Genomic DNA, 20537 nt, shown 5'->3' with positions numbered 1-20537 from the left:
TTCATTGGCTTTTCTGGCTGCAGCATTCTGATCCTTCATGCTGGACTTGCATGGTTAAAGATTTTGTAATACAGTAGGCTACAGTGTATCTCTTCCTTTGATACTTTTTTTTTTTGACAACTGTATGTCTTATTAAACAAAAAATAATTCAAATTCTCAAATGTCTAAACCAGTGGGTACCATGAGTTTTTCTGCAGAACAAGACACGATACACAGATTTCATGACAACTTTCAGGATTTAAAAGAAACTCATTCTGTTGTACAGCCCAATACACACAAAATGATGTATTAGAGAGTGTTCCTCCTACTCATTTTGTAGATCACTTTGTTAAGTCTTGATCAGCCTCAGCATATGACCAACATCCACAACGATTTAGTTTGCTGACAACCTGCCTGGATGGGCTGTTTTCCCTGGTTTGATGACATCCTATACCCAAAGCATTTATTTTGAACAGAGGATTGCCAAAGTTCAGTCCTGCTGCCTTAAGGAACACATGTATGTCTCTTTCCTGTAACTGCACCTGAGGCTGAAAGTGGAAAAAAAATAAATAAAAAAATAGAGGAAGTAATCAAGCCTCAGGCTCATAATAAAATTTTTAGTTTCTCATACTCCCCAGTATCAAACGGAATAGTGAAGGTGCTTGTGCAAAGCGTCTGTATGTCATCACAGAATATGTCAGGAACCTGTTGGGGGGAAAGCTTCTTCTAAAGCACAAAGTGGGTAACAGACAAAGGGAGATAAAGCCTTGCCCATGTGGAATTATTCTCTCATTAAAATGAATGAGAGCTGGAGGCCTATGATCCATCACAAAAGCAGATGAAATGACAAAATAGCCCAAGAGGCATGACTGCAGTGTAGAAATTATCATATTTTGATTCACTGTTTCCTAATTGGAGACAAGCTTCTGGAACAGGATTAGCTTGGATTTACATGATGAAAAATCCAGTGCTAATTGTGTCTGTTGACTCTCACCATTACACATGATGACAAGCAAGAAAATAAAGTTCTTGTTTCTTTGTAACATGAATGATTTGGATGGTGCTCATTCCAGAGCTATCAGGACAGGACACTAATTGCACAAAACATCTGTATGTCAGCAAAGAACTGCCTTTCATCTCAGCAGCACCATCTTTAATAATAACAAGGAAGCAAGAGAGAAGCCCATTGCCTTGTAAGTGTGTGATTTGATAACAGCATTTTTATTAGTCTCAAGGCATGGCTTTGATAACTGTAAGTAGACAACTGTCAAGCATGGCAGAGAGTACACAGGTTTAACAGCAGCCCCTGATGCATCAGCTACTGATCCTCTATTTCCAGTAGAAATACAGGAGTCACTGGCATGAAAAAAATCACTTCCTATGAAAACTATAATAGGTCTGTTAAGTATCTTGTTTTGTTTTGTCTTTTTAATGCCAAAAACAAGCTGTTTCCTCCTTTCTGTGGTATCATACTGTTCACAATTTCCTTGGCAGGCAAACACAAGTTAATTTTGGACACAGATGCTTTGTTTGTGCTCCAAGCTCATTCCTATCTCTGTTCTACCCACAGCTATACGGCTTCCCCTTGAGTGTGAGGAGAGATCAAGTGAGTTTGCAAGAGGCCAAGCACACAGTTCATTAATAATTTAAAATCTTAATTTCCTAGCAAAATTGGGGTTGGATTACTGAATGTATTTTGTGTACAGAGGATGCAGCAGTAGCTATGCTTTTTTTACAAAAAGAAGTAGCAGTAGGGGGACAGGGAAAGCTGAGCTTTAGGCCATGGTTTTGTGCCACTTCAAAAGAAAAATAATTCGCATGTTTTTGTCCACACTATTTCCTCACTCACTCTGCATGTTGCCTCATTTATAGCTTTATCACACTGCTGGCTACTCTACCTTGTACTACATAATCTTCTTTTTTGAGTGTCTTTAGTTGCAGCAAGGGCAGGATCAGACTCTGCAACCCACCTGACCCAGACCTCAAAACTACAAACAAACGCAAGCTGTCATCTTTGTAAGAAAAAAATATACTGCAGAGTACCCAGGCTATACCACAAATACATAAACTGAATTCTATATCTTCCAGCCTCCAATGGCAGATTTTGTCCTGAAGACAATTAGAATGTGCCAAGCCTCCCCTCTCATAGTGGGACCAAAACAGTGACCAATCTTTGCAGACAGGAAAGAGTGCAACAGCATAAAAACATCCTGGACCTGCAAAATATCAAAGACATCACAGCACTGAATGGGCAGAGATCTGCAAAGCAAAGTCTCAAATTCACGTTCTTGCCTCAAGTGCCTAGAAATTATTCTTGCAAGCATTTCCTGACCTGGACCTGGTTTCATTAGAAAGCTTTTGCCCCTGTTTTGCCTGAGAAGCTGAGTCAACATGTGCAATATTTATTTTTACACATCCAAGTTTACTGGAATAGTGTCCTCTGTATGAACAAGAGTTAATGCTGTAGGATTCAACAGCTCTGGATAATTTTCTCACTGAAGATACCATCTGTTTTGCTCCTTAATTACATTACTCTCCATATTGTATTTTTCCTGTTAGTAACAGGTGGAAGAACATTAGCTTTTACAGGCACAAGACACGTATTCAAGCATTTGGCATCCCTTATTTTCCAGTGACCATTGTAACTATTCTAAGAAATTAATTTGATTACAAAAAAAAAATATTTGACTGATTATGGCATGTATAAGTGGCAAAACAGATGAACGTTTTGCTGTCAGCCAAACAGCAAGACAATGTAAACAAATTTTTGTCTCTTTGGCATAATTTTCTGGATTTGATTCCAGTTTTGTGAACATGTAAACCTGCAGAAGTCCAAGGTACCATTCCTATTTATGGGCATCTCAGAGCAAAGAGCCATCTCTGAAATCTTATTGTCAATATATCAAATCAAGCATAACTACCATAAGAGAAATTTGAAGCTACATTGATAACCACTCAAAAGAATTTAGCACACTGAAGTATATTTGCAGACAAAACATTAGTTGTATAGGTTCTATATATTTGATTACAATACTGTGCTTGTTTTCTAAGTTGCCCAGTCTCTTGCAATAAAACAATATGTTTATATAGGCTAAATTCAAAGCTCTAAACAGTGATTTTATATTCATTCTCTGAAATTAGACAACCCCTTTCTGAAAGTAAGTCAACAGTAATTGGTTACTCAAATATCCTCTGTAATTATTAAAACCTTCCCATATATGAATAGATTCTGTTTCCAAGCTGGTCATAGGATGACTGTGTCTGTCATTACCTTCTCCTCCTGGCTGGCTATCCTTTGCTAGACAACACCCTTTGTACCACCTCTGAGAGAGAGTTGGCCCAGACTTAACGAAGGCTAAAAAGTAAATGATGCATTCTTACTGCCCACTTAACTTGAATAATTGGCTGCCATTGCTTATTTTGCAGTTTTCTGAGGGAAATATTAGGCTCCAAAAAGTTAAATGAGCTTGAACAAAAGATGGCTAAGCTTTCCTTGCCATTGACTGGCAAGTAACATACATGATATTAACCTTCTGAAGCGAACCGTTCACTTAAAAGGTGCCAGAGATGAGGCATAATTAAAATCAAAGTTGTGGATCTGCAGAACAAGTTTTAAAAAATCTTCCTCAGAAACTCAAGTATTTTACTATTTTTTGATAGGGAAAGTTGTCTGCTTTAACACAAATTATTCATTTAACAGAACGTAGCATAAACTGCTTGTTTTATTTCCCAAAGATCTCATTCCTGTGTTTTCATAATTAGCTCAGAGTACATCACTATATATGAATGTTTTGGACTGTCCATTTTCAAGTGCCTGCCATTATTTTTATCTAAACTGAACTTAATATGCCATTTTCTTGAAGGATATTGAAAGATCCCTTTGCAGTTCTTGCTCCTGCCTTTATTTTCTTGAATAAGTTACTAGTTAAGAAACTTTTTTGTGTTGTTTAGTCTCCTTACAATGTCACATACAATATCACCTTAGAGGACAGGCCACAACACAACTGCTGGCCACAGTCCTTTATTGCTGTGACCTCCTGGCACTGTGAAAAATAAGAATTTATTCCTACCCCTCATTTATTCTCTTTCCAAGAGTTTCCCCTTAATTTGATGACCTTTCCTTGTCTCCCGTTACTCACTGGTGTTTTTAAGGGCCTTTTAATAGCCTTTTGGGAAAGAACCTTGAAATATTTTGATCTTGGAAATATTTTCCCCATTAAAACATTTATGAAATACAGATTAGAACAGCAGGACAAGCAAAAATATAGAGACATTTCAAACACTGCTGTACTCTGAGATGTTTCTGCGGAAGGGGGATGTGTCTGCAGCATGTCAAGACAACATTTTGCTGCTTATGACTGGATTTTCTTCCTGAAGACCCCACAAGAAGAAGACCATTTAAACCAGCTTGGTGGGAATCCAGGTTTTTCTCAGTGCTAGGATATTGTTGGGGATATACTTGAGCATAGGAGCTGATGAAGACTTTATAGTTCAGCAATTTGGAAATGCTTAAGAAGACAAAGACCTGCCCACAGGACTAGAAACCAAACCGTAAATGTCTGCATTTAAGTTGTTTCAATGACAAAAACCTCTGAAAGTGCCTGGGCTGGAAAGAAATATTTAAGAGGAGGGGACAACATGGTTGGCAAAAGGCAGGTTTACTTAAAGGCTTATATTTTGGGTATTTCATAGACAAAATCAGCATTACTTTATTTAGAGATACAGTTCTCTAGATTCTTTTGTGAGTATGTGTATTAGTATGACTTCACTTTAGAGAGTAGAAGTTGTCAATGTCATTCAGGAACATCAAGAAAAAGGTAGGAAATATTCTGGTTCAAGCCCTTGGGAGACTCAGGGATCTCTGACTGCCATATAGAAACCATTAGCCATTTCAACAGGATCTCAAAAAATGATCACTAGTGACAATCTCAAATATGATATTTGATGTCATAATATTCATACACTTAGAAATAACTTCCTTGAGCTCTTCTTTTATTTTGTGCTAGAAGAATATGAATATTACATTGTTAATTAATTGTCAATTTCGCTATAGCTTGTTAGAAAAGACGTAGAAGTAGACTCTAATGATTTTCTTGAATTTTACCAGGAAAATAAATGTAAGGTAATTGTCACTCTTTGATCATGACTCAGCTTGATCTTTAACTGAGTATAATCAAAATCTATTTATTTTCCTATCTGAATAGCCTCCATTCACAATAAAACTGTTCAGTGAATTAAGCTGAGAATTCAGAGTGTTGGCTTTGAATATTGTGAACAACCTAACTTAAATTAGATGGACTTCAAGTCTGAATTGATCTCTGGAAGTACAGACAGACTGGGGAATGAGAGACTGGAGGGCAACATCATGGAAAGGGACCTGTGCATCCTGGTCCATGGCAAGTTGAGCACGAGCCAGCAGTGCCCTGGCAGCCAGGAGGGCCAACCCTGTCCTGGGGGCATCAGGCACAGCATGGCCAGGGGGCAAGGGAGGGGATTGTCCTGCTCTGCTCTGAGCTGGGGCAGCCTTCCCTTGAGAATTTGGGCAGTTTTGGGCACTACAATGTAAGAAAGATATAAAGCTATTAGAGAGTGTCAAAAGGAGGGCCATAAAATGGTGAAAGGCCTTGAGGGATGCTGTATGAGGAGCATCTGATGTCACTTGGTCTCTTCAGCCTGGAAAAGAGGAGACAGGGGAGACCTCATTGCAGTTACAAATTCTTCCTGAGGGAAAGAGGAGGGACAGACACTGATCTCTTCTCTGTGGTGACCAGTGAGAGAACCCAATGGAGTGGCCTAAAGTTGTGTCAGGGAAGGTTTACAATCGGTATTAGGAAAATATTTTGCTTCTTCAGCAAGAGGGTGGCTGAGTATTGGAGTAGGCTTCCCAGGAAAGTGGTCACAGCACCAATCCTGACAGAATTTAAGTTGCATTTTGAAAACACTCTTGGACAGATAGTGGGATTCTTGGGTATGGTCCTACGCAGGGGCAAGAGTAGGACTTTATGATCCTTGTGGGTCCATTCCAATTCAGCATCTTATGTGATTCTGTCACAATGTAGTCCTTCATTTTTTACGAGGTTTATGAGGTTTGCTTTGGTTGTTGATTTATCTAGTTCTGTCTTCTCCCAGCTTCTTCCTGATTTGAACAACAGACCTGGGACTAGCTGCACTGAGTGTGGCATCTGTGTCTTTTTACTTCTAGGCAGGATGTGAAGAGGCTTGGTCTTATCAATATGCCCATGAGAGAGAGTGGCACTATTACTGGCAAGGTCTCTTTGCTAAGGTGCCTTGTAGTAATCAGCTCTTAATAAAATCAAGCTCAAAATTCCTTACTATATTGTAACTTTCCTTCTTATGACTGAGAGCAATTCTGAAGTTGTGTAAGCTAGAAAACTAGTTGTGTAAGCTAGACCAATTTCCATTGGCCTTAAACCAGCAATGTTGAACATTTGAGCCCTTGAAAGTTACTGAAAAACTGTACACCAGACTGATTTATTCTCATAGACATCTGTCTATAGCTACCATGGTGATCAGCATTCAGTCTGTTGTTTGTGTATCAGGAAATGACAGCTCTTTGACAGAAGCCAAAGAAAGCAGCAATGTCAATAATAAGGTCCCATGTTCTGGACTGCATAGCAGTTTGCTGAGTCCTTCTTTTTCCCCTGCTTCAGAGAAGACAATAGTTGTTATCATCCCAGGGAGCAGGGAGGAGGAGGTCTGGGGGAAGAAAAATATGTCATTTGGAGGAAAATTACATATGCTTTCCTTTCTTGCCTTACAGAGCACTCACTTATTTTTTCGTTAATTCACTTATTCTTTCCTTTTTATTCTTTATTGCCTTGCGAAGCACTCATTTTTTCTCTCTGGTTGAGCTTAATTTTGTAATGGTTATGTAGTACTCCGGTCAATGCAATTAGTTTCAATATGTCCATAACAATGATGTAAAAAAACCCCTGGCATAAAAAATTATGGCATAGCTTGGTTGATAAAAGTTCAGATGGGAAAACTCATCTCTTCAGTGATGTAGAGCAGTAACCATGCATTAAAATCCCAAACAAAATAAACAAACCAGCAAGAAAAAAACAGGTGAATGTTTGTACAAATCATGGAACCAAATCTGACATCTCAATGTTTTAGGAAGAAAAACTAATATAAATTCTCAGTAGCATCTCTTGCCCAAGAAAAATTCCCAGAGAAGACAAAGAGGGCAGAAAAACCCCAAATCAACCAACAAAAAAAAATCCCACAAAAAAGTCCAAAACACTAATGTAAACTTAATAATATCTTAGAACTAACTGAAGAGCAAAAGTTGAGTAAATGGAGATAGCTGAGTAAATACTACAAAAAATAAAATTAATAGAGAAACCTGAGAAAACCCAGAGATTACTTCGTTTATTACACACATGCAATTTCTTCCTAGGGTGTAAACTAAAATGTTCTTTTTCTATATGTTTGTTATGTGTAATCTATTACACTTACAATATACTGGGTAAGTTAGAAGACCTGAGATACTCCTCTTTCCCGAGGTCATTACTGGCTCCTCTGGTACACACATTTCATACAGTGAGGATTCTGAAAAGTTCATGAGGGAAGTTTCCAAAAGCCCAAACTCTTATCTGGTATGTTAGATATTCATTGGAGGAGTCTGGATTATCTGATGTGCATCATAAGACAAGGAACATAAACAAAAGAGCAAAGTGTAATATTCACTTCTAACAGGGTAATCCACTCACACCCCTCACCCCAAACTGGTTCCCAGTGTCAGTACCTAAAAAGGAAGAGGGAAACATTGATTGATTTTAGAAAGATAACTCTCTGACATATTCCCATTCATTACATACCACTTGCTGTTTTAGCAGTTATTATTCAGCACATAAAGTCAGTATTACTTTAAAGAGAAGCAGAAAGACATAGCAAGTTAGGATACAGATTTCATGTTAGGATACATGAAATTCTATGTGTGACTTATCTGAAAAACATCTGTCTAATGTTAGGCCAGACACTTCTCCTTCATATGATCCTTTTGTGGAGAAAGAATCTCTGTACAGTAGGATATAAAAAGCAGAGATGGCTTTTCATAAAACTGACTTCAGCCTAGCTGAATCTGAAACAGTGATTTGTAAAACTGGATTCTTAAGGCACAATCCAAAGCAAGCAGAGCACATTGCTATTGACACTTTACTTTTCCTACCTCCCTAGTCAAACTCCACTTAAATTCAACAATTCGCTCACATCAATTGAAGATTTATTCCAGTAAATAACGTGTTTATTGGTATACTTAAAAAACATTTCTGAGTAGTTTGTATTTGAAATGTTTGAAATGTTACTGTCTTTTAAATACTGTAATTATTAAAAAATGGAAAACACACTACTTTCTGAGTTTCATTGCTCCTTAGTGGAAAATGAGGTGAAATCCAACATGACACATGCCAATGGCAAAACTTTCCTCTAAGTTTAAGCAGAAAACTTCATCCATATTTTTCTTTTACATTTTATCATGACATACCAGCTTCTTTAGGAAAACACAAAGGACACAAGGTGGAGCCAAAGACCCTTAAAGAAAACTTTTCATAACTTTTTTTTAAATGAGAGCACTTTTGAAAAAGGCAAGTAAGATAAAGCTTCAAATCCCACATTTGAAGTAAGTTGTTGAAAGAACTAGAACTAGAACCTAACTATTACTGTCTATAATTCAATCATAAGAAAGTCCACATATTAATGAAAAAAATTACCTTTACTTTTCCACCTATATTTTGCCTTTAAATAACACATCCAAACTTAATTAGCTTATTTTTTTCAAAAGGAATATTAAAAAAAAAATTCCCAACCTGTTTTGAATGTTTTTCCTAAAAAAAGAAAAATAAAATGCTTGTCCTTTATTCTTATTTCACTAGGTTTTTGATTGACTGGCTGAATATTTTCTGTTTGGATTTCTTTCTTTTTTGTTTTTTGTTTTCTGTTAACTTTTTGATAGGTGGAAGAAACAGAAATTATGGTCTAGACTACATAAACTATTTGGCTTTGTTCACATAAGACACTTTGAAAACTCAAGAGTAAAGTGAGAGGGAAATTAAAGCTACTCTTATTCTAATGTGAGATGATTAATCTTTAATCCTCTGAATTGGGTTGATAGGGATTTTCATTACTGCATTCAGTAAACATATTTTATATCAAGTCATCTACAGTTTCAGTGGCAAGGCTCACATCAAACTGTGTCCATGTCCCTTGAAACTTGAGAACATTTATTTTCTCTTTTTTTCCTGACAGTACACTCGAAGGATGAGATGACTGATAATATTTCACAACTGTCGTCATCATCTGGTTTCACATACATACACTTGCCTTTACAAAGCAAATGAGAGAGACTGGAAATGAGGGCCATGCTCCAACTCATATTATTATGTCTAGAATTTAGTTGATAAAAAGGACTAGACTTGAAAACTAACCATGTTAGAACTGAAACTGATGAATTATATATCTCAGTTATCTGTTTCCCTATTAGTTTAACAAAACCATTCATACAATTGTACAATATTACCTTTCCAAGGGCTGATGTCTTCCATGAGCAGCAGCTTCTATTAACACCTTTGCTTTTGGAGGCTTATCATGCTGCTGTTAAAAGAGAGGCAGGAAGAATTTGCAGCACAGAAAACTAATCTCAATCACAGAAACATTCCCATACTATTCCCAGATATGTTTAGCTGTTAACATTTAAATGGCCTCCATTAAAAGTGTTGACTTGAAAATTATATACATATTTAACTATATAGAAATATTGACTTTCACATCGATTTTGTGTAAAACCAGCTAGGAATGAAATATTTACTGTTCTTTGCTTTAAGTAAAAGAGAAAAAAATACAGAAAATAAGGAAAGGATCTTGGGAGCTGACAGTGTGATAGAACTAAATAAGGAATGCTTTCATCCCCAAAACTGCTATCACATGCTTGCACAGTGATGAATGAAGGTGTCAATCTTATCTTCCAGCTGCTTAAGAAAAATCATGTACAAGCAACAAGCATATTCAAAATCATTGCAAAAATTTCTTGTTACGTGCTACTGCTTCTCTGCTTTTCCATTAACAGGCCAATTTCCCTGTAATCCTCTTTCAGAATTAAAAATAAATAAATCCTTTCAGGGTTTGTGTGATTTTCTAAATCTTAAAGATCACTGTCTTCAAAAAAGAGACATAGTACATTCACGAATTTGAAACTAACAACAAAAGTAGCAGAAGAAACTGCTAATTTGCATTCTTCCTGTTTCTCCTCTGTTTTTAATTTTTTATCTACTGAAAATAAAGCTCACTGACTGATACAGCTTATGTTTTAAACTGTGCAGTAGCTCTAAGCATGAAAGAGAACATTCTGATATATAACCAGCTTAAAAATCCAGAACTGAAACACTGAATAGCAGGGCTGCAAACTGCCAGTTGTTTTCAAAGCCATTCCTTTAAGGGGGGTGGGGGGGAAACATGAAAGCTGTGTACTTGGCAAAAGAAAAACATACACAAAATGCTGTGGCAGATTGTTGCAGTGAAAATAAATCTGACTTCTCAGCCACATTCAAAGTCAAGCTGCCACAAAATTCTGAAAGGAATCATACAAATCAGGAGCTGTATTAAGCAGAGGAGCATAAAGTAGTTCAAGCATTACAGTCAACTGAAATCATTACATTCAGTCTGTAGTGCAGCTTTTAAGTGAAGAACAGGACAATATATTCCTACAAACTGACTTAATCTGACTGTGCACGACAAAGTAAAAAGATAATAAACACAAATAAAGAAGCATTTACTGATAAATTAATTACCACAACCACTAAACACAGGAAAAACATCTGAAAACCAGATTTTACAGGGGCTATATTAAAAGGAAGTAAAGCTAGAAATGCATAGATGGGATCCAAATTCCTTTTTCTCTACGCTTAGGCCAGCTGAGAACTACTGACCTCTCTGCCTCACCTCTGTGCCAAGTAAGATCATGGAACCTTGATTAAAGCCTTCTAGAAGCTTTGCTATGTTTCAAGAGCCAGCATGGCTTTAGCAAGGTCACGTCCTGCCTGACCAGCCCAGTGGCCTTCCATGGTGGAATGACTGCATCAGTGGACGAGGGAAGGGCTGCAGGAGCCATTTTTCTGTACATCTGTACAGCCTTTGATATGGTCCCCCACACCAGCCTTCTCTCAAACTGGAGAGAGATGCCTTTGATGGGTGGATAAGAAATTGGTTGGATGGTCACATGCAAAGGGTTATGGTCCATGTCTGGAGGGAAATCAGTGACAAGTTGTGTCAGAAGGTCAGGACTGGGACCTGCTCTGTTTATTACATTCCTTGGTGTTACACACAGTGGAGGACCCTCAGCAAATTTTCAGACAGCACCAAGCTGAGTAATGCAGTTGACACACCTCAAGGATGGAATGCCATCCAGAGGGACCTGGGAAAGCCTGGAGCATGGGGCCCATGGGAAATTCATGGGGTTCAACAAGGCCAAGTGCAAGGTGATGCACCTGGGTCAGAGCAGGAACCCTGTTCTCAATACAACAGATAAAACAGATTGAGAGTAGCCCTAATGAGAAGGACTTGGAGGTTTTGGTGGATGAAACCCTGGACATGAGCCAGCAATATGCACCTGCAGCCCAGAAAACAAATCGCATTCTGGACCGCATCCAAAGAGTGACCAAGAGGCTGTAGGACATGGTTCTGCCCATCTGCTCTGCTCTCATGGGACCCCACCTGGAGTACTGACTCCAGCTCCGGGGCCCCCAGCACAGGTAGGACATGCACCTGTTGGAAATGCAACTTCCATTAATTTTGCTTTAGTATGAGCCAAACACAATTGGGTAAGAATGCAAAATTCTCTTCACTGGCTGCAATGTAAGACGCATCCGCTTATCAGCCCTCAAGACACAATTAACACAACCCACTTAAAGATACTGCTTGCAAAATAGAGGCAACGTTGTGAGGCTTTAAGGTTCATAAGCAAAATCATAACTAACTATGGATATAATGTGTAATTCCACTGAGATCAGAAATGAAACACCTTATAAAGTAAAGGAAATATTTTTAAGTTAAGAATGTTGTCTTGTAACCTTGGCAATTATGCAGCTAGCAGTTAGATTTCGAAGTTCATGCTTTGAAGATAAAATATTTCCAATTTCTTAGAGTGATTTAATATTCAGGTTTTGTAACTAACATTGTCAAGGATGCTGTCTAAACATCCTCATCAGTACTTCCTCTCCTTCTTGCCCTGTAAGTATCCAATTGTGCTGTGCTTTGCTGAATTGTCCAGCCCGTTTTTCTGATACTGAACAAGAGGTGAAAAAGAAAACAAACAAACATACAAACAAAGCAAAACAGAAAGAAGAAGCAAAGAGGAGAAAAAGGTTGACATAAGCACAAAAAAAGAAATTATTGTCTGTCTGAAGAGCCCTAGAATCCCTCTTTTCTTTCAAATAATTTCCTATTGCAAAAAAACAACTTCCAGTGAATAAACATCAGTGCCTATTATGCAAAATAATCCCTCTCTATGGAAAATGATGGACTTTTGAGTGTCTATGATTTGTCTGCACAAACATGTCTGTATTCATGGCTCCAAAAAGAGATGTAGAAATCTCACTTGCTTGAATCTTGACCAAATAGCCTGCAAATTTAAATTACAAAACACCTTCTTTTGAAACAATATTGATGTGAGTAGGACCGGTAGTCTGAGAGGATCCCAATACTTTTATTATTTACCTTGAATGGATTGAGGAAAACATATCAGTCTTTCTCAACCGAAATATATTTAACAAAAATGTCTGCCTGATCATGTTCTAGTTGAATAAAAGGAGTAACTATTCGTATTTCATCTTTCTGATCTCCTCATATCTTGCAGCAAGGTATTACAAAGCCTCTCAAAGTATTAGATGAAACTATCTTTCCCCTTCATGCATTTTAAAAAATGTTATTTTTGTTTTCAGTTAAAATTCTGAGTTTATTTTTGAAGCCAACAAATTAAAGCAAGATCTTGTATCTACTCACCATCTCCATCCAATCCATCAACATTAATTTCTTTGGTACATAAACATTAAATAAACCCCCAAAAACCTAAAAAAACCCAAACTGAACAAACAAACAAAAAAAAACCTTTAAAAAGCTTCTCATGCATAAGGTTTTTCATTTTTCCCAGAAGTTTCAGAATTCCGTAATATATTAAGACCCCTGCTGAATCACACACCATACTGTTAAGAACTCTTTTTTTAAATCAGCTAGCTTTTGAAGTAACCTGTCAGATTTGCCCGCCTTTATTGTAGACTATTGAAAGTCAGAACTTTTCATTCTATCCTCTCCTTAAGTTAATGGACAGAAACCCCCTCTAGAACATGGTTCTATTCTTGTGAAGGAGGGGAAGGATTCCAGTTAAATGGATCTCTGTTAGGCATGTCCATAACTTCCGATTTGATAATAGAGTGATCTTTCCATCTCACTTCAGATATCTAAGGTTTAAACATATGAATACAAAAGTAAGAAATCTCATCCAGTACTGTATATTCAATATTCACTACACATTCAATGGATAGAAGAAAATACTGAAAGACTTGCCACCTTTCATAAAAAAGAAAGGTAAAAAATTAAAAGATATTCCAGAATGTATTTGTGGTACAGTGCTATTCTATAATACAACTTTCTCAAGAAATGATCTGTCAAATACTTATTTTATTTCTTCAGTAGTAGGAAACTGATCATATTTCTAAGTGCTAAACACTTATTCATGTGTTGTATTTTACTCCATTTATTTACTGATGTCATTTATAACTGCCTACTATGCGAGGCAGCAGTTCACAATGAAGTCTGACAAAAACATTGTTTGCAACATCCAGTTATAAAATGTTTTTTCACCTAATGCAGCCTTCACATCATGACTTCAAGGATCTTTAAAACAGCAGATGCTGATCCTTGATGGAAGAGCACATTACCTTGTAAATAGCAAATTTCATGAATTTTCTGGCAATGAGCTACACAGAAAATCCAGGTCAGAAAGAATATTTGTCTAAATGCTTGTAAGATTTATTATTAAGTCTATCTCTCAGCCCCTGGGATATGCTGTCCTGTGAATCTGCTCAAAAGTTATGACAAGTTAGAAACTGCATCTTCAAAAAGCTATTTTCACACAGCAGGTTTGTTCATAAACTGTAAAAAGCATACCCCCATCTCAGGTACACCGCTCCCCATCAATGTAACAATAGCTTCCAAACTGATATTTTAAATTTTGTCACATGTATTATGTTTTATCTTTCAGAAGTAACAGATGAGCTTTCACTTAAAGTAATTACACAAGAAAATATTCAGGTAAATGTACACACTGCTGATTTTAGAAACTAAATTTAATTTGACACATTTCCTATAGAAAAATTACATAAGTTAAGTGGAACTATGAATTGCCAAAACTTTTTTTGATTAAAATCCCCAGTAAATTATTTTGTCAAATCGACAATTATTTTTGTATTTTTTTTTTTGGTTTTGTATTACATGATAATGCTATTTGAGATTTTATTCAAAGTTAAATAAGCTAGGCCTCCACCTGTCATTAAAATTAGGTAATAAATTCTTGTTTGCTTGTTTGACAGTTGTTGCTAGTGCATGTGTGTGTGTGTGTGTGCATGTCTGTGTGTAAATATAAATAAAAATACATAAATACGTACATGTGTGTACCTTTCCATACCTTTGTGTTTCTAATACAGTGAGAATGGGATGAACAATAGGGAATTTATTATCAGATATTTCACTGACATCCTCAGCAGGAAAGAGCCCCTAAGGCATCTCTGCTTTGCTGAGGGACATCTTCAAGAATGTATTCTAACACTGTTCTGCAAATTCCAGATTTTGCTAATATTTCCAATCCTGACTAATAAATGGATCTTCACTTCTCTCTTTTGTGCTATCATACTGCAATATTTGTCAATGGCTCTATTTTTTTATTTTTAACCTTTTTTCTCATATTCAGTTTTTTCCTAAATACTTATTTATATTCTTCTTCTCTGACTTGTCCTTCTGCCAGTCTTAGAACTTCATGTTGTTTGGTTGACAGTCTAAATGAATCTTCAATGAAAACAACAGCTGATTTCACATATGTGTGTGAGTGAATCAAATGATTATTTGCTTTATGGTTGGATGCAGTTAGTGTTGGCATTTTGTGAATCATCAAGGAACCAAAATGACTCCTTAAACAGTCAGCCAACAGGCAATAATCACAAGTCCTATAGGTTTCACCATCAGAAATCTATTTTTTGAACACTGGTGGAATGAACTTTCTCCACTGTTACCAAATAGTTCATCATAGAATGTGAATGTACATATATGTAAAATGTGGAACAATCTGCCAGAAAAAACATTCCAGATGAACTAGGGATATGAGGGTATTACAATGAGAAATTGAGTCAAAGAAATTTAGTTTTCTATAAGGGACACATATGGTGACTGAATGATGAGTCAATGATTCAACATCTTTTATTTTCCTGTTATTGTGCACCATTGTCTTTTATACCTGGCTGTGAATGTTTCTAGAGTCCAATATGCATAGGTAGGAAAAACATACCACGCTTTTTTTTTTTAAATTATTAAAATCAGCCAGGTCTGACTAAGTTGCAAGTGTCGCTGTTGATGCCATCTAGCAGTACTGACAAATATTTCAAAAATTTTAATGAACTGTATAAAGCCCTAATAATCAAAATTTGAAGGAAATTTCATGAGATATGACAGACTTCAGCCCTTATACTATAGAAGAAATTCCACTGGATTGCTTGCAGATCTGGCCAGTGTGAACAAGAACTGTTTGAGAAAAAAAAATTCTGCATCTCTGAGCCACATTCACATGCCAAGGATCAGATCAATATTTACACTTCTTTCTGAGTTGCCATTTACACCCCTGACATTCTCAACTCATTCTTTTCACAAAGAGTTATAGTGTAAAAGGATGAAAGGAAAAAAGTTCTGTTTAGAGGAGCCAGACAATCCAGGGGCAGAGATATTTCAGATCCATACTCTGCACTCTGCAACCAAGTAAGGAAGCCAGAATCAAATGCTGCATACTGGCAGTATTGCATTTTCCCTTATGCATGTATCAATATAAAATAATATCTTTATCTTCATTATGCTCCCTCCAGATTTACACTGGACTAACTGGGAAAAGTACCAGAATTTAGTTATTGAAAGGGAATTTTTCTGGTATAAGACCTTTTTATTAAATTGTCTCTTGATAAGTCCATTCTACAGAAAAATCAGATTCTGGCACAACTTATTCACTCAGTGTATTATTCACTCATCTCTAAAAAATTCATAATTTTAACCATTTATTCACAAAAAAAAATCTTGTGTGCAGATGGAATTTCCCACATTTAGGTAGTGTCTATTGTCCCTTTTTTTTTTTTTTTTAATTTCTTCCATCAGGGATTTATACACATTGCTAAAATAATTCTGACTTTGCCATTCTCCAGGCTCAACATTCAAAACCTCTCTGCCCCTCCCAATATGACAGATGTTCCAGTCCTTTAATAATCTTTGTTGTCTTTCACTGGATTTGCTCCTCTTTATCTTTTTTATAATGGTGAGCCCAGAACTGGGCACAGCACTCCAGATGTGGTTTCACCAATGTTAAGGAGAGATGAAGGATGTCCCTCAACCTGCTGGCACAGGTATTTATATATATAATATTCCAGCATTCCCAAATGCTGTTGACCTTCTTTGCTGCAAGGGTGCTTTGACATTTGGCCAGCATGTTAGTCACCAAACCATAGAATGTCTTGGAAAAACTATTTCCAATGTGGCTGGCCCTGGCCTATACTGGCACATAGGGTTATTCCTTTCCAGGTAAAAATCTTGTTATCTTGGTTTCCTCCAAGCAGCCATCAGTCCTCACAAAGAGAGTTCCTTCCCCCCCCACTAAAAGGATGGAGGAGACCTGCTCCCTAATGTCTTTATCACCCTCTCCAGAGCCAGGGAGTCGTGCTCCATACTATCCAGGTTTCCCCTGACAGTTCTGTCAGCGCCCACACAAAAGAGCAGCAGGCCTGAGTGACAGACAAACCTTGGCAGCACTTCCACAAATCTGTCTGAAAGATAGATATGGAAAGTAGTAAACTTTCCTAGATGACAAATCAGGTCAGCAGATGGGAACCTCTGCTGTTCTCCCCAGGGAGTCTCCCACTGCTGTCATTCACCATTTTCTCTTGGTCCTGCTGCATGGCTCAGGGCCAGCTAGCATGAGTGCTTCACTGGTCAACACTCCCTGCTCGTCAGCCCAGAGATCAGTCAATCTACTGTGTAACTGCAAATTTTAAGCTCTAGCAGGAGTCTTCCTCCTGGAGTCTGAAGTCACCAAAGCTTACAGTCTTTGCTATTAAAGGAATTTCTTCTTTCCAACCTGACAGGCACAGACTCTTCTGCAACAGTCTGCAGTTTGGGTTCTTGAAAGCAGGGTCTCTGTGAGGACCTGAGTGATATCTCTCTCTTCTTCCCTGATGGGACATAGACTGCTGCTCTCCACCTGGAGCTTCTTCACTAGGCAGCACAACTCCTCAGCACCTGCAGACATCCTGGAGGCAAATGAATCTTCTCTGGCCACAGAGAGACTCCACAGCCTCCTGCAGCTTGAGCCTTGTAGGGCTGCAGCCTCCTTCTGAAGCTTCAACTGGGTCAAGTCTTCTACATCTCAGGAGCTGTTGCTCCACTGGCTGCTGGGGATCATGCCTTATGCCATCTCCACAGCTGAGGATGTGCATGGGGCTGTATTTGGTCTGGCTGAGACAAGTTCATTTTCCCCACAGCAGCCCTCACAGTGCTATGCTCTGCCCTGGTAGCTGGAAAGGGGTTTCTAGCACACCACTGTTTTGGTTCCTGCTGAGGAGGGATGGCATAGCCTCAGCTCTGTCCCTCCAACCAGCCTCCACCCTCACCAGCAGGCTGGGGGTGCACAAGATCTTGGGAGGGGACGCACAGGGCAGCTGACCACAACAGAACAATGGTTATTCCATACAATATTACATATGCTCAGACATAAAAGCTAAGAAAGAGGAGGACGAAGGGAGGCATTCATTATTTATGATGTTTGCCTTCTCAAGCAATTGCTGTGTGTGCCAAAGCCCTGCTTCCCAGGAAGTGGCTGGACATCACCTGTTGGTGGGAAGCGGGGAATAAAATATTCATTGTTGGGGATTTTTTCATCCTTTGCTTTCATGTGCACAACCTTCACTTTTCCTTTAGTAAACTGCCTATATCTCACCCCATAATGATATTTTGCTTGTTTGTTTTGTTTTGGTGCCTTCCATCTTGTTCCCTTCCCCTGTGCAGCTGTGGAGGGAAGTGATAAAAATAATATAGTGGCTTGGCATGCACCTGGCATGCAGCCAAGGTCAACCCACCACAGGTGTTCTTAGATGGGCTGTTGTCCTCATCTTTGCAGCCCTCCACATTAACTGCTGCTCAAATACCTTTAGCTGTTGACTGCTTCAGCACATTCACACCTGCAGAAGTGGCACCACGTCTTGAAGTGACAAATTATGATAGTCTCTTCCATGATCCTCCCCTTTATGCCCAAAAAATGACTGTGCTATTTTTAAGGCCCAGGGCCAGGTGTGTGTGGCACCAGGGAGGGGGAAGTTTTGAGCTTTTTCATGGGCATTTTTCAAAGCCTCCCTGCCCAAGCATTCCATGGCATTGTGCAGTTCAGCTTTGCTTGGCTTAGCTTAGTTTTGTTGGCCCAGGCAAGAAAGCTTTAGCCTTCTCTGGCTTGAAGGAGCTGTAGCAGCAGCTTTTGAGCTGCCTTGAGGTGAACTGAACAGCTGCTGTTCCAGGACCAGAGAAGCAGGACCAGCAGGAGCAGCGTCACCCTCTTCCAGCCTCAAGCCTTGAGGAGCCAAGCCAAGGAGAGAAAGTACACAAGAGACCCCAGCCTGGCTGCTTTGTCTGCCATGGAGAAGAGGTTGACACCAGAGAGCCCCCGGGTTTTGTGTCCGGCTGGAACTCCTTCATGGAAGCTCCACTTCCCTCAGTGTGAGTCCCCACCATTTCACACCTCGTGTCGGGAAGGGGTATTTCTTCAACACTTGCCCTGTTCTCCAGGCATTTTTGGGTCTTTGTGTGTGTGTGTCTGCGTGGGGTAGGGGGTGAGCCTTGTGATCATTCCATTCTTAAACTGTTGGGTTGGGATTTTTTCACTTTTCTCTTTTTTTTTTCACTTTTCTATTAGCATTAATTTTCCTATATTTGTAGGGGGATTACTGAAACTCTTCAAGGACTCATTGCGGAGTGTCTTCCCTTAAATTTGATTTAAAACTGAGACACACCAGCAATCTGAATAATGCTTTGGCTAAAAAATTTAAATCTAAAGTTTACATATTTTCAATGGAGGCCTTAAAAGAACTTACTTTTTGAATCATTTTAATACTACAAAATATTGATAATTTTCCTACAATGAATACCATGTCTTCCTCAGTCTTTTTTTCAAAGGGATGGTAATATCAAATCAGATGTGATTTAACTGCTGGTGAAAATGAATGAGTCTTCAAATGGTAAATGAAACAAAGAAACCCTCTGTATATTATTCTGTTTTTTAAAAAATGTTTCCATTGTCTGAAGATTAAGCTAAACTAAGTTGTGTCACACATGTCCAGAAGGAAATGGAAACACACACTTTTCCATGATTATGCATTTTCCAGAGATCATCCTAGCAAAATCTTCCTTTTCTTCAGGAAGCTACAACTATTTTATAGTTTATAACTCATATTTCTGAGCTACATTTAAGGACAGCAGACAAAGATTGTGATGGTTTTTTTTCTTTCAATCTATTCATAGACTGTGAATCATATGGATTTATCTGTAAACAGTGTAATTTAATGTAAAGAAAAGAGAAGAAAACACTGGGATTGGACTTTCGGGAATGTGATGTAGCTTAAAATTAGATCAAGGAAGCATGTTTACAAAGGCAGTAGGTATGCTAAAACCATCCCTGATGTTCTCCCATCTGCCACTTTAAAGCAGGCTTTCATCCTCCCCAAAGCTGATTATTAAAGGAATTAGAAATATTCCAAATAATAATGAAAAAATGAAAAGATGTCTGTGTGATGAATTCATCGACTTTTAACATTTTCCCTATGAAAATCCAATATCCAATACAAAGTTAGTATGTTGCTGAAGATGATATTTTTTTGAGATGTTTGCCTCCATTTACTCCCAAAAGCATCTGACTGAAAAGGCTGAAGTAGCACTTTTTTAATGCTGTGGGAAGTGCAGATGTACAGTTAAAGGCATGAGGAGACTTTCACCAGACATGACCTTACAAAAAAGAAAAAAAAAAGAGATAAAATCTCTGCTATATTCTGCACAGAGCTTTGTAAGGAGATTTTGTGAGTTTGCTGTTACAGAATTTAGTTACTATATCAGAATTTCCTTTTAAATTTACCTAAATTTGCCTCTTGTCACAGAGCTCTGTTCTAAGATGCTCACATTAAAATGATAGTTTGAGGCACCTGGAGATTAATCTGAAATCCTGGTGCAAACAAGACACAGTAGACAAATATGTGATTATGTTC

This window comes from Ammospiza nelsoni, chromosome 2 (assembly GCF_027579445.1).
Source record: "Ammospiza nelsoni isolate bAmmNel1 chromosome 2, bAmmNel1.pri, whole genome shotgun sequence".
In the NCBI taxonomy this organism is placed as follows: Eukaryota; Metazoa; Chordata; class Aves; order Passeriformes; family Passerellidae; genus Ammospiza; species Ammospiza nelsoni.
This window is presented reverse-complemented; position numbering follows the sequence as displayed.